The sequence below is a fragment of the Pinus tabuliformis genome, chromosome 3_2 (genome assembly GCF_031772625.1).
Source record: "Pinus tabuliformis cultivar Carrire ecotype Pingquan chromosome 3_2, CPIR1, whole genome shotgun sequence".
Lineage (NCBI taxonomy): Eukaryota > Viridiplantae > Streptophyta > Pinopsida > Pinales > Pinaceae > Pinus > Pinus tabuliformis.
In genome coordinates, this window is record NC_142302.1 from 139,279,390 (window position 1) to 139,293,159 (window position 13,770).

General features: G+C 39.4%; 1 protein-coding gene across 3 annotated transcripts in view; it reads left to right on the forward strand.

The window, feature by feature from the left end:
- LOC149180211 (polypyrimidine tract-binding protein homolog 3-like) overlaps positions 1 to 13,770 on the forward strand; it is a 91,580-nt gene that overhangs the window by 18,195 nt on the left and 59,615 nt on the right. Inside the window, exon 2 of one of the 3 annotated variants that reach the window (XM_089415967.1) lies at positions 9,756 to 9,875. The exons of 1 other annotated variant lie outside the window; for it this stretch is intronic. The gene's annotated coding sequence lies outside the window, so the exon portion shown is untranslated. Of the gene's footprint in view, positions 1 to 9,755; positions 9,876 to 12,160; positions 12,250 to 13,770 lie in introns of all 3 variants that reach the window. One more of the 3 variants, XM_089415966.1, reaches the window with a different exon arrangement.

Here is a 13,770-nt window from a genome sequence, read left to right on the forward strand (position 1 = left end):
CAAAAATACAAAATGTACAAAGAAGCCATTGCCTAGCTGCTACTTAAGCAAAGTACTTCTTAAGGTAGAGCCCGTTAGGGGGCTCCGCCAGCTTGCTCCTAGAGATGTTTATAGGTATAGTCATCGAACCAATCAATATATTACCTTCGGCAGAAAATTGTGTTGGAGCCAAAGGAACTGTACAAACATCGCTAGTAGGCAAATTGGAGGACCTAGACTTGACTTCATGCAAAGGAGGACGGAAATATAAACGATGATGTAAATCTTCCAATGGTCGATCTACAGCCGTCATTGCTTCGAATATCGCTTCGTCAGATGGAAAAACAATATCCAAGCAATCCAAAGCAGAAGTGGAATCAAGGGTCTGAGAATGAGCCACATCACCATCTAACTCTTTTTCCAAAGAAGGAGCGAGATGGTTGTCTGTAGAGTTATTGATAAATTCATATCCAAGCTCTGCTACAGACATAGGAGATTCTATTCCACCCACCTTCCCTTCATCTGATGTGGTCGCGGAAGAAGGTAAGGTCCCAGGATCCGAAAAATAGTGAGTTCGAACAAACTCTTTCCATATAGGCTCCTTGGAGGATGAAATTGTATCTATTCTAGCAATAGGAGAGGGAAAATCAAATGTACCCATCAATGAAGAATACATCCCAACTCCCAGATTCTCAGTAGGCGGACGGGGGTTATCCACTAAGGGAACAGTAGAATCCGAAGTTGCCTGAGGATCAATTGGAGAATAATCCAATTGATCAACCTTAACAATTTTTCCTTCATGAGGAAAACAAAGGACGCGAAACAGAGTCGAAACTACGGCTTCCATTTCATAAATCCAGTTTCGTCCTAAAAGGAGATTGTAGTCTAGGTTAGCATCGACGACTTCTACTTCGATATTAATGGTCTTTCCCCCAACACATATAGGAAAGGCCGGGATAATCCCGTGCGGCCTATGAGAATGCCCATCAAATGCTGTCAGGAGGGTAGGTGAAGGAACAGCCGAAGGGGATCCAATTGCCTTCCAACATGACATAGACATGACACACGTGGAAGCTCCCTCATCTATAACCGTCCGAAAAATATTGGTTTTCCGGTAAGTAGACTTTATCTGGAAAGCCATATGATGAGAAAGTCTCTTGTTGACATTACGCATATCAAAATTGAGAGCTAAAGAATCATTTGGATCAATTGCCCCTATCGCCGAAAGCAAAGCACTTCGTTGAGTTTGACACGATTGGAGCACCTCTAAAGCGGACATAGCGCATGGAATCTGAGCCAGATCCTCCACAATGGAGTAATTCTGAGTTGCCCTAGCATTAGGGTTGATAGTCGCGCGTTTAGCGGAACCTCTCGGTATCCGAAGTATATTCTCGACAGAGGGTCGCTCAATATAAAGTGGGTCGATAGTTCCGGGAGCAGATTTGTCCTTGGATGTTTCAGTGTCACTATAATCACGCAACCGTGTGGCCACGTTGACGTGAGAACCCATCATGAAAATATTTGATGAATTGTCCCCCTCTTGGTTGCTCCCTGCAGAGGTACCAGGATTTGAGTTCGCGCCAGCAAGCAACTGCTGCCCTTGGGGAAAAGGGTTGGTTAACACAGCTTGAGAGCTAGAAGACCCTTGCTGCACTAACAAGCGCTGAGCGTCTTGAATTTTGGGGCAGAGATGAGTCAAATGGTCTCCATTGCATAACTTGCATGGAAACTTAACTTTCTTTTTGGATTACTTTCCACCCTCACCAACACCATTGCTGGGATTGTTCGCATTACCCTTCCCATCCTGATCCTTCTTTTTACCTCGTACCTTCTTCTTCCCATCGGAATTTTGATTTCCTTTGGGGTTAGAAGCCTGAACGACGTTTACGGAAGAAGGTTGAGAAGGTGGAGTGCTAGACGATGTGACCTGATTGGTAGGAGCAGTTTGTAAAGACAACTGCTGCAATTGGCTCAACAGGTTCACCGCATTGGTGTCTATTGATCCAACGATACCATCCGCATGAGGACCTAGCTTCGATTTGGCTATATCAACCTTAGTCCCGGGAGCATCAGGCAAGATTTTCTGAAGAATCCCAGACTGAGAGTAAATCAATTCTAACTGCTGGGCCCAAAAAATAGCTTGCTCTTCAGAATAGACTCCGGACAGAGAGACATCCTTGGAAATATCAGGTTGTAACGATTTCAAGAACCATTCGAGACAGTATTCAGGCGGAATTTTAGCTTTAATGAGCCTCTTTCTCCGTCTCCATTCCTGAATATGATCAGAGATGTGAGTTGCCGTATCCTGACGAAATTGGCCAGAAGTTTAGTTCCGGCATCATAACGGACGGGCAACTGGAAATGGTTTAGAAAAATGTTAGCCAAATCGGTGAAAGATGTAAAGCTGCCCCCTGGCAACTCTATATACCACTTGGCCACATTGCTAGTTAAGGTGCGTTGAAAAAGTCTCAACCTAACCGAGTCATCGATGAGGGAGTTTGATGAGCACCACAAATGGAATGTGGTTACATGGTCGCCCGGGTCTTCACCACCCTTCCCCTCGAACTTTGGAATGTCCGAAGGGAGTTTGGTTGGGACCGGAGGCCAGGCCGGATTGTATCTGATTGGATCATTTGTTAATTTCGTGAGATCTGGCAAATTCAACGTTGCCAGAAAAGGAAGCCTAGGAGGACCTTGGGGATTCCACCCAGATTGGGCGGAGTTCCCAAAGTTCTGAAAAGATTGGCCTGGATTTTGAAAAGCACCAGGTTGCCCGAAGTAACTAGCAGAATCCGCTGAACCAAAAGGTGATCCTTGTGGCCTAGCAAAACTCGGAGTTTGACCAACTCTAGCCGAAACACCTTCAAAACCAGTGAAGTTCCCTCCTAAAGCATTATAAGGAGTCGATAACCCTTGATAAGGATTCCAAGCGGTAGCTAAAGGAGGAATACTTCGAAACGAACTAACTGTGGAGTACGGTGTATTCCCTTGTTGGCCAAAAAACGGATTCCTAGTTCCTATGCCACTAACCGCAAGGTTAGTCCAACCTTGAAAGGGATTACTGCCTTGACTTATAGAAGAAAAAGGCATAGATCCTATCGTCGGGTTGGAATGTGGTATATGACCACTTCCAAAAGGAAAACCCTGGAATGAAGCCGATCCACTCATCATGGATGTGGAGGCATTGAACAGAATTGACGGAATACCCTGTGACTGGGTGCCAAACGGGAAGAATCCAGAACTGGATGCATGCGCTTGGGAACTTCCACTCGTCGACGAAATGGAAGTAGACCCAAACAAAGATGTGCTAGCAGTAGACCCAAATAAAGATGTAGAAGGGATGGAAATGGTTCCTCCCCCTTGTACTGATATAGGAGTCTGCGTGCCTGTAGCACTCGCGGTAGATGCCATGCTCCCAGCAGTGGTCATCGAAGGGATGTGTGTGATGTGACCTGGACTTGAAGGTCTATGTGTCGGAGTCCCAACATATACTACTACGTCCGGATGATCAGGAGGCAGAGGAGAATTTGGAGCCGCTAACGACTCTGAGAGTTCTTCTACCTCAATGTTATCTTCCGACTGGAAGAAGACTCGAGAGAGAACTGGAGTGTTCCTCTTTGGCTTTGTGGTAGTACCAGGCCTGTCTTGTACACGAATGCCCCCAAGCGGAGGATCAATCCCTGATGCGTCGGCTGCCACTGGGTGAAAACCACTGGCAGTATTACCTCTGCGCCTTCTAGGAGAAGGCTCTAAACTTGGTGGTGAAAGACCACGAAGTCTTCGAGACCGTCTAGGTGATCGGTCAGCCACTTTGAATTTTTTATTAAGATCTAATTAAAGACTCAAGAAAAAATGAAAGCTAGGCCAACTAAGAGCACAGAGCACACACTAAAAAAATTCCCTAAAAGATATCAGCTAGTCAAACAACTTTCAAGTATTTCCGCTCCGAGTGATGAGGATTGAACACCAAAATACAAGAAAGTGAAGTAGGGGCCTTTCGAAGATAGTCTGGGATAATGACGGCCCAGGCCTACCAGCGAAGGTATCAGAGGAAGTTACGCTGACCTCCAAACAACAGCTTGTGCCGGTGCAAGCCCCCAAGCTTCGCAAGGGTGCCCTCCAAAAGTACTGCTGAGAGTGATACAACGTCGACCTCAGGTGCCACAGGATTCCCCTCCGCAACCACCTGTGTAGATCCCTAGGAGAAGCAACTAAGGTTACCAACTCGTGTCAGAAGCTAGGCGGAACAGTCTTGAGGTAAGATCTGACAAGTAGGAGAGGGGGTATCTCTCTTCCTTATCTTCAAAAACCCTCGTGCTTAACTCCCAGATCCGGAGCTTTCCTGGTCTCCCTAACGCTATTGGATTTGCACTCGCTATTCAGACTTCTATGTTTGATAGTTTAAAATGGCCTTGGAGAGTTTTCTCTCCACTCGCCTAATCCAAGGCCCTAAATATCCTAAAACTTGTTGGTGTGTCTAAATTGACAATATAAAAAAGTTCTAGTATATTTTAGTTAGCGCTTGTTTTTAAATGGGCTATTCTTAAGTCAAGGGATAAACGGAAATGAAACTTGTGGTGTTTTTCGATGCAAAATAAATTAATAAAAACCAAACTATATGCAAATGCAATTGTTTTGTTCTTCGATGAAAGAAATTTCTACTAGGTTCTAAGGAACTTCTAAGAAAGCAATAAATTTCTCTTTTCTTTTCTTTTAACAAGCTTCACACTCACAAAAACTAACAAAAACTATGGATGCCCTAAAAGATGCACAAACTATCCTAATGCAATGAGTATATGCTGATGCAAAAAACTTAAGACTACTCTAAAGCAAAGAATGAAAGTAACTTGTTTATCGCTTCTAATTAGCCACTTAAGATGTTTAGATAGAATATAAGTTGCTAATGCTCATTTTCGTCCAAACACTAAAAGCAAATCTCAAGACAAACAAAATGCACTTTCACTTGCAAAAAGAAACCAAATCAAAACAAGGCAAAAGAAAGCAAAAACCAAGTTTTCAAGAAGTTTTCTTTAAAAGCAAAAACAAAAAACAACTTTTCAAAAGTGCTCCAAATACTATTGAAAACTTTGAGACCGAAAAATAGGCAACAAAAACACTTTGCAAGTTATCAACTCAAAATGGGTGAAAACTCAACAAAATAGGTGTTTCAAGATGCTCTTAACGACCAAAAAGCAGCAAAAAGAGCTTGGTGACAATGATCAAAAGACCAAGAAAGACAACTTTCAAAATCGTCACTCAACAACTTTCAAAAAGCGAGAAAAGCAAATGGCCACAAGATGCAGTTTTGACACAAAGCAAGAAGATCACAAAGATAAAGTTTGTCACAAAGATTGAAACCAATCTTTCTGCTCTGGAAGACCAGAACAGCCAAGATTCCCAGAAAGAAATCTCATGTGCTCAAACACAAATGATGACACTTGCGACAAAACAAAAACAAGACCAAAACTTTCCACAATAAGAGAGAATTCGAAACCGGAAACTTGCTGCAAAACCAAAGACTGACAACAAAGATTGACTGCTCAGGAAACCCTCAGACCAGCAAACAAATCTTCAGAAACAGAAAGTCTTGACAAAATCTTGGAAAATTAGGGTATACGCGACTGTGTCAATACACAGTTGCGTGTATATGCGACTCAGCCCAAAGAAACCTGCGTATACGCGGGTTCATATGGGGAAACTTGCGTACATACGCTACTGTAACCTGACAAAACTGCGTATATAACAATTCACAAGAAAAAGCAAAAAAGAGGTCTGAAGAAACTGCTCAGACTTAAAGTCTGAGTTCCTACAGGAACAGACAAACCAGTTACAGCAAGAACAACTATGGCTGAGCCCTGATTGGCTTAAAATAACCCAAACTAGGAACAACAATACTGTTGTCCCCAGTGGAGTCGCCAATTCTGTTGAGGAACAAGTCCCCTAGGGTTTTGGGTCAACACCTTAGCAGAGCGGGGGTTATCTATAGTAAAAAACAAGCATTCCACACAGCCATGATACTTAAATAAGAAAACTACACGAAGAGAGGTGCACCTGGGGGTCCTTCGTTTGGGTAGATCTAGCCAGGGTCCAAACCCTCTTGGAGTTCCTTTCGATCCTTAGACCTGCAAAACAACCAATTCAAAGAAGCATAGCAATATATGGACCAAGTATCATATAGAAATCAACTTCATAATATATTGAAAGGTAGTTAGTTATACAATTGAAACAGTTATTCATATGTAAACCATAACATTAACATTAGATGCATGAAGAAGATTGATTTCGGGAACAAGACAAATGTTTCTTTATCGCAGATAACTAAAACAAAGCAAGGAATGATATCACCTGAATCTTCCTCTTGCTGGCTCCAAGCGGAACCGTCCTCCGGATTCGTCCAATCCCAAGTCTTCAAAAGGCTCCTTCCATGACTCATACAAAGATATCTCAACTAGTGAAATGACATCATAACTCAAGGGAACAAGGGTTTCTTGTAACGGGGGAAGTGCTGGAAGCACAAGGATCTTTAGACCTGATAAGGGATAATCTCAGCAGAGTAATTTTCTCTCTATTCTCTCCTCCTTAGGCCCTCCCATTGAAGCCTTTTTATACTTCTCCCAAAGTAGTTTTTTAGTTGGGAATTCGTTGGGAACAGTTGGGCCTCGGGCACTTAATAGGTAATCAATAGGTGAAAACCGTGATCTTCGCCCGAAATTAAGGAGATTTAATTTTTTAAAGTGTTTTAAGACATATACGCGGGTTGGGTATACCCGGATCCGCTTACACACACGTTTAGCTCAAGGCAATGTCGCGTATAGGGAGTAAAACACTGTCTTTTTAAGTATTTGGACCAGGTCTGGAAGGAGGGGTTGCCCTAGGCCATAAGTGCAACATCACAAATATCAAGGGTGAGATTTGGAGCTATAACAGTAGTGTAATTTTAATGCATTTTTTTTTAAATGTTAATTCTCTATATGTCTATAGTTTTATTTACATTGAGCTTTTGTCAGGTTGATTGGAAAGTTTTTGTCAAGTCACAAGTCAAGTTTCACTTGTGGGACCAAAGGAGTGTTGTGCTGAGTATAATCTAGTGACTTTGTTTTCGGCAAGCTTCAATATTTTTACCAACTTATAATGGTGTTCCAAAGATTTCATCTTGCAATGAGTTGAGTCCCTACTCATAATATCCATTGTTTGGAATGGATGCAATGAATATTTCTATAGTTTAGAACTTGAAAAGAAGCAATTTATAAATCAAACAATCAATACCATAAGAATTACTATTGTAGGCGGGTATTGCTAGTATGTGATATTTGGAATTAGCGATAAATGTTTCGTCCACTAATTTGGATTCTTATTGTAAGCAAAATTAACACATAAGGCTGAAATTTAAAACAAGAATTGAAATAACATAGGCAACACTTAGCAAATTGAAAATGAAGTTTACCATATGGGCTGCGTTTGTTTGCTTCAATTGACAAACTGATTTATTTAGGAGGATGCAAAGAACATCATTTCCCCTTGTTACATCAATAATGGCCTTAATCTCCAAAATTCTCTCTGATGCCATCTAGGTAGGCTTGCCATATTCTCCCAATAAGGGGCTCTTTGCTATCATTTTCATGGAAGTCTTATAGGGTTTCTTCACAATCACCAACTCTAGCTTGGGCACAACAGATGGATTTGTAGGGAATTCCACAACAGAAGCATCGTCTATCGACCACAATATTTGCTTTGTCCATTGTTGGATAATATTTGTCACAACATCATAGGTAGTTGAGCCATGGATTTTAGAATGGGTATCGTGCCATGGCTCTATGGGGCCTCATTGACGAAGATCCACGACCTTGTAATTTTTTTTGATGAAAACCATTCCTGTAGAAGTTATTTAGGGTTCTAATGTATGGATCTCTTTGTTATATCTTCTGTCATATAGATTGATTCCTCTCCATGAAGCTCTTGACCTGATGATTGGGTCGTTATCTTTTAAGCATATCTCTGCCACCAATGGTGACTTGCAAGGGGGCAATGACATCTTTTCATATCTGCATTCAACATGTCACAACAAAACTAATCCATGATTGTATTGAAAGGTTGGTATGATATGTGAAAGGTTTCAAAAATATCTTTCAAATCCTTTTTAAAAATCAAGCTCCATATTGCTTGGGATTTGAGCAAATGGCGTGGGTGCTAATCTTGTATTGGTTGTGGGGATCCTCTTGGAGCATTGCTCCCCACTAAAAAGTTTATGGACCACCAAAAGTTTGGTTTCATTTAGAAAATAAATGAGGGTACAACTCCCTCACTTTTTAGGTTTCCATCCAACGTGCCTCACTTGGCTGCATTCCTTTTAAACCCATGCGTAGATATTACACATCACCTCTTTGCAAAGTCCTTGCCCTTTAGTCAGGAATAACATCTTTCCTGCAACTCATCAAGATATTTAGAAGCAAAATATTCAACAAAAGGAACTTGAACATTTTTGCCTTGATCCATGATCATAGGAGGCTCATATAGTTCAAGTTTTCAACGTTAACCACATAATACATTTGCTAATATGGAGATAACTCCAACCAAAAAGCATTGTCACCAATCTTTTCCAAAATTTTAAATGAACCATATATAATTGACTTAATTTCTTTACCTTCACCTCTAAGACATTATTTGTTAATATATCGCCAAACTTAATGACTAGCTTGGAAGTGATGGTCAACTTAATACTTGTCATGCCTAGCGTTATACTTGGCTTGGTTCTTTTCCAGTTGTTCTTGTATGCTTGGTGAACCAATTGGATCTTTTGGATGAACTTCTTAGGTTTGTTTGCATCTTTATGTCCATCCACCATTGGATCTTTCCCAAGAGTAAAGTTTAGAGGAGACTTAGGCAAATAACCAAAACATGTCTCAAAAAGAAACCTTTGTTTAGAAGAATGTATGGTACAATTATACCCATGTTGTACATAATACAACTATTCATTCCAAAGCTTAGGATACTTGTTACAATATCCTTGGAGTAAGTGTATCGCTATTATGTTTACCACTTTTGTTTGCCCATCGATCTATTAATGAAAAGTAATGCTCTTTTAAAGCTTAGTATCTGTTAACTCCCACAAAGTTGATTAAAATTCCCAAAGGAAGCGAGAATCTTGATCACATACATTGGATGTGGGCAAACCAAAATGAACCCATACATGTTGGAAGAACAAATTTGCAGTCCCTTCTCCTATCACATGTTTCTTACATGGCACTAAAACACACATTTTGCTAAATCTGCCCACAACAATATAAAGAGAACACGACCTTTCCTAGACATAGGCAAACCTCCTACAAAATCCATAGACACACTTTCCCATAGACGAGAAGGTATAGTAAGGAGCATATAGAAACCCAATTTTCTGTTATTTGATTCGCTACACACATCACACATCCTTTTACATATTTGGACATAGTTTAACACATTCAAGCCCAATAACAATAATGTTGTAGCTTGAGCTACTATTTTGCATTAATATATTGCCTCAATTGGCTGTGTTGGCTAGGACCATGGATTGTTTCCCTCTTTTATGGTTTTAACCATGTAAAACACTGGTGTATTGATCATTGATTTGGTTGTGTGAACAATTTCTTAATGTTTTTGTCTAGTATGGAAATACCCTGTTTTGTCGAACATGGTACCAGAGCCTATGTGAAGACTTGCTCTTGTTCTTGATTGAGATCTTGAACTTTGTCACTGCATGCATCAAAATATTTTAAGGTTCCGTTGTTTATATGCATTTCTAGGTTGAGTGGCTTGAACTTTGTTCCATTGCTTCTAGGATGTTCCTTTTAATTGGAAACACTTTCTGTTTCACTTGAAAAGCTTTTCATTTGCCCAAGATATGGATTTTTTCAGATTCAAAGGTACTAAGTTTTATCACATCTTTTGATTTTTTCTTTAATATGAGTTAATATTTTGACTTTATTGTTTATAGTTGATATGCAAACTGCAATGGATATCCCACTATACAGTTTGTCACAACAGATTTGATAAAGATAAATCAAAATCTATACTATGAAGGTTAAATTCCTTTAGATTCTAAATTTGTTAATAATTTATTTGTTGTTTATGCATGCATAGATAAAATGGGGAAATAGAGAACAATGAAATGCAATCACATGTTGAAGAATGTAACTAGGTTCGGTCTTCATTATTGTATTTGAGTCAAATGTAATATATTTGTAAAGCAAAAAGAATTTTATTATTAATTTCATTGACTTATTAAAGCATGGGTTTCATGCATGGGTCAATTATTGGTCAAGTCTCCACTTTAGGCTTTAAGTTATTGTCAAAGTCAATTTGTTAATTGGTTAAAGACTTCTTCATCAAAGTCTCCTTGATCATCATCAAGTTTGCCTCCTCAAAGTCTCCTTCAAGTTGGCCTCAAAGGAATAGTCATCAAATGAACTCATGTCGGCCTTCAACAAAGACACATCTCTTCATAATATCATGTCAGCTCATTTATGATGGATGAACCACTATATATACCAACATAAGTACTTCACATAAATCACAGACAGGAACTCGGATTTCAAAGATGTTTTTTCGGTTATCTCAGACAGAATTTCGGTGAGAGTTTTTCGATGATCACAGAGAAGACAAGTTCGGATTTCAGTAAGACAAGTTCGGATTTCAGAGAGACATGTTCAGACTTCAGAGGAAAAGGTTTCTGTGCTATTACTGTGAGACAAGATGATTTCAATGCAGTGACAAGATCTAAATGCTATCACAGTGAAGATGGTTTCAGTGCTGCCATAGTGACTAGGTTTAGATGCAGTGAAGAAGGTTTTGGTACTGCCACAAGTGATAAGGACTCGGTGCTCTCACAATTACAAGGATGACTTGATGGAGGATGTCTTGGGTCTAGATTGTAATGGTCTTGGTCGTCTCATCTTGAATCTACTGAAGGAAGAATTTTCACTGGGTTTTCCCCAAGAGTGGGGTTTTGCCCTAGCAGTGTGCCTACATCTTGTGTTCTTCTATTCGTTGCTTGGTATTAGTCTTGATGATAAGAAAAGATAATTAAAAGGATCTAAAAATAATTATGAAAACATCACAAGTTAATGTCATAATAAGAGAAATCGTTTAACTGCCACTCTATGGATTTCTCAACATCACACAACAACCGCAATGGACAAAAGATTTACTCTAGGAAACCCTTACGGGAGAAATAGCTAGAAGGTGAGGTTGCTATGCTCTCTTTTGTTTGGAATGGAATTAATGCAAGTATAAAGGAGAAGGCAATCTTTATGGAGTCACCTTAGACCTATGGTCTGATAGGATGCTATAGAACACTAACTCCCTCTGTTATGCCTTCCCACTCTCACTCCCAGTTGCTTTGCTCTACTATGAAACAAGATACATTCAAATTGAATGGAACCCCTTTTCCTCCTAGTGGCCCAATTATAACATAGCCCAATAGCTAACTAGGAGTGGGGTTTGACTCCTTCAACTCTTAACTACAACTACAAATTTGACCCTTCTAGAGTCTTCTTTAAAATCCCCATATGGCTGTTCCCACACGCATGAGTGATGGGGGTTGACGCAACATCCACTTGTGCCATGGTCATTAAACAAAGTAGGTCAACTTTTGAGAGGCATAACTTTTGCATACAAACTCTAGTTGAAGCGATTCTTGCATTGTTGGAAAGGTCTTCGAGTGTAGAACAACATCATGCAGGATGACACTTATGCGAGAGTTTTAGCCCCAAAAAGATGTCATTTAAGGCCTCAAAATGGCCCAAGAAGATTTTAGACCCCAATTCTCCAAACTAGGTCTTGTCGATCAAACTGCTCTTGCAAGTCGATTCCTCCAATTTTCCCACTTTGAAAGCATCAAGATAGATGACAAATTATATAATGATCCAATCTGGATCAATAGTCTTTGTTTTCTACTTTTTCTAGTCTATGTATGATCTTTGTCGTGTGCTTTGTGCGATCTCAACAAATAAAATATGAAACAAAAAATGTTTTATTTTCTATGTATGTTCTTTGCTTTGATCGTTACGCAATATTGACAAATAAAAAGTAGAGAGAACTTTCATTTTTTGGGGTGGCTAACCAAGGTCTGACCCCGTCGTTGTAACTTTTTCATATATATATATATATATATATATTTCACTGGTTTTTGCGTGCGATCATGTTGAAGTTTTTTGTAGGAAAAAAACAAGAGTTTTTGGAGTAAGCATGCACTTCGAGGCAAAGAGTGAAAACAATACCCATTACTTATGACATTTGGTATGCATTTTGTGTTAGTTGGCTTGGTTGGAAGCTACTTTATTTAATACAAGGTCTTAAGTTTGAGTCCTTTAATTTACTTTTTGAAAAAGTTCAAACAACCTTAAGTTATCTCATAACTTTATTGTAGAATGCATTTCACTTAAATTATAAAAGTGAATTACTATAAAGTATTGTTTTTTTTAAGTTACTTTTTACATGCAACTTTAAATTATAAAGTAACTTCATTGTATATGTGATTCTTATTTTATAAAAGTGGGTCACTGCATAACTTATTTGTAAACGTGAGTGTATAGGCAAAGTTAGAGATTTTTTTTTACTTAGCAATCTCATTGTACATCCATCACCACGTGGACCAACTTCTAGTAGCCATGTGGCACCTTGGTTACTTTTTATGCTTTTCTTAAAATGGGCATAACTTTGACATTTGAAGTCCTTCTTCAATGTATTTTTTTTAAACATTCCTTTTTATTTATTTAGCTAAAAATTCCTAGAAACTATTACAACATAAATTTTTGCGAAAATACAAATAAAATGCGACACAGATTCATAGAGATTGCATACAATATTTAATGCAAGAAACCCAATTTTATTTATTAATAATTTCTGGAAAGATATTACATCAAAAACTTGGAGTGTACACTTGGTTTCTGGTTCTCGGACTTCTGCAATTTGATTTTCAGCAACTCGGTTCGCCAACTCGACCCTTTTGAAATATAGAATTCATCCCACTGAAGCATAATAACTCAGCCCACTCTTTGGATGAATAAGGACCAATTCAAATTCCTTGGAAGATTAATGGTTAGTTAGGGTGGCTTTACAACCACCGAAACATGTTGAAAATAGTAGCGAGAGAAGGTTTTCTCTGTGCGTCTGCCTCAGCCAGAGAAAGACCATGATCATTTTACCCTTGACCATGAACGAGTTCATGGAGTTCGAGAATTCATGCATAGAGTTGGAGGACCAGTTATGAGGATCCTTCCTTTAGTTTGGCTAAAGATCGATTGACAGTGATAAATTTAGATATAACGAGTTTGGAGCTTCAGTTTCTAATTGAGACAAGGATGAATTAGAGACAAGTTAGCAAGTCAAACAAGTCAAGTTAGTGACAAGTTAGAGACAAGTTAAACTCAGTTAACAAGTCAATCACAACTGCTGCTCTAAATTTGTATTCACCAATTTTAGCATGGATTGAGCCAATAAAAGGAGAATGAAAGGCACAAGTTTAATCAATTGTTTTGTGCACAAGGTTGTGAGACAAAGCAAGCTCACGAGTTTTGTGAGAGTGTGAGAGATCCTTGCTGTGTGAGCGTATCTTGGAGGAGCCAATACACAGTGATAGAGAGACCTTCTTGCAACCAGATTTGCGCTAGGAAATAGGAGATCTCCTGCGCAAGGAAAGAGGTCTAGGTAGGGTGCAAGCAGGGAAGAGCTGGGTCAAGATTGTAACAGGGTGTTTCTAGCTAGTGTAGTAGTGAGAACGAGTTAGTTATCAGTGTGATAAATTGCCTTGTAAGAGAT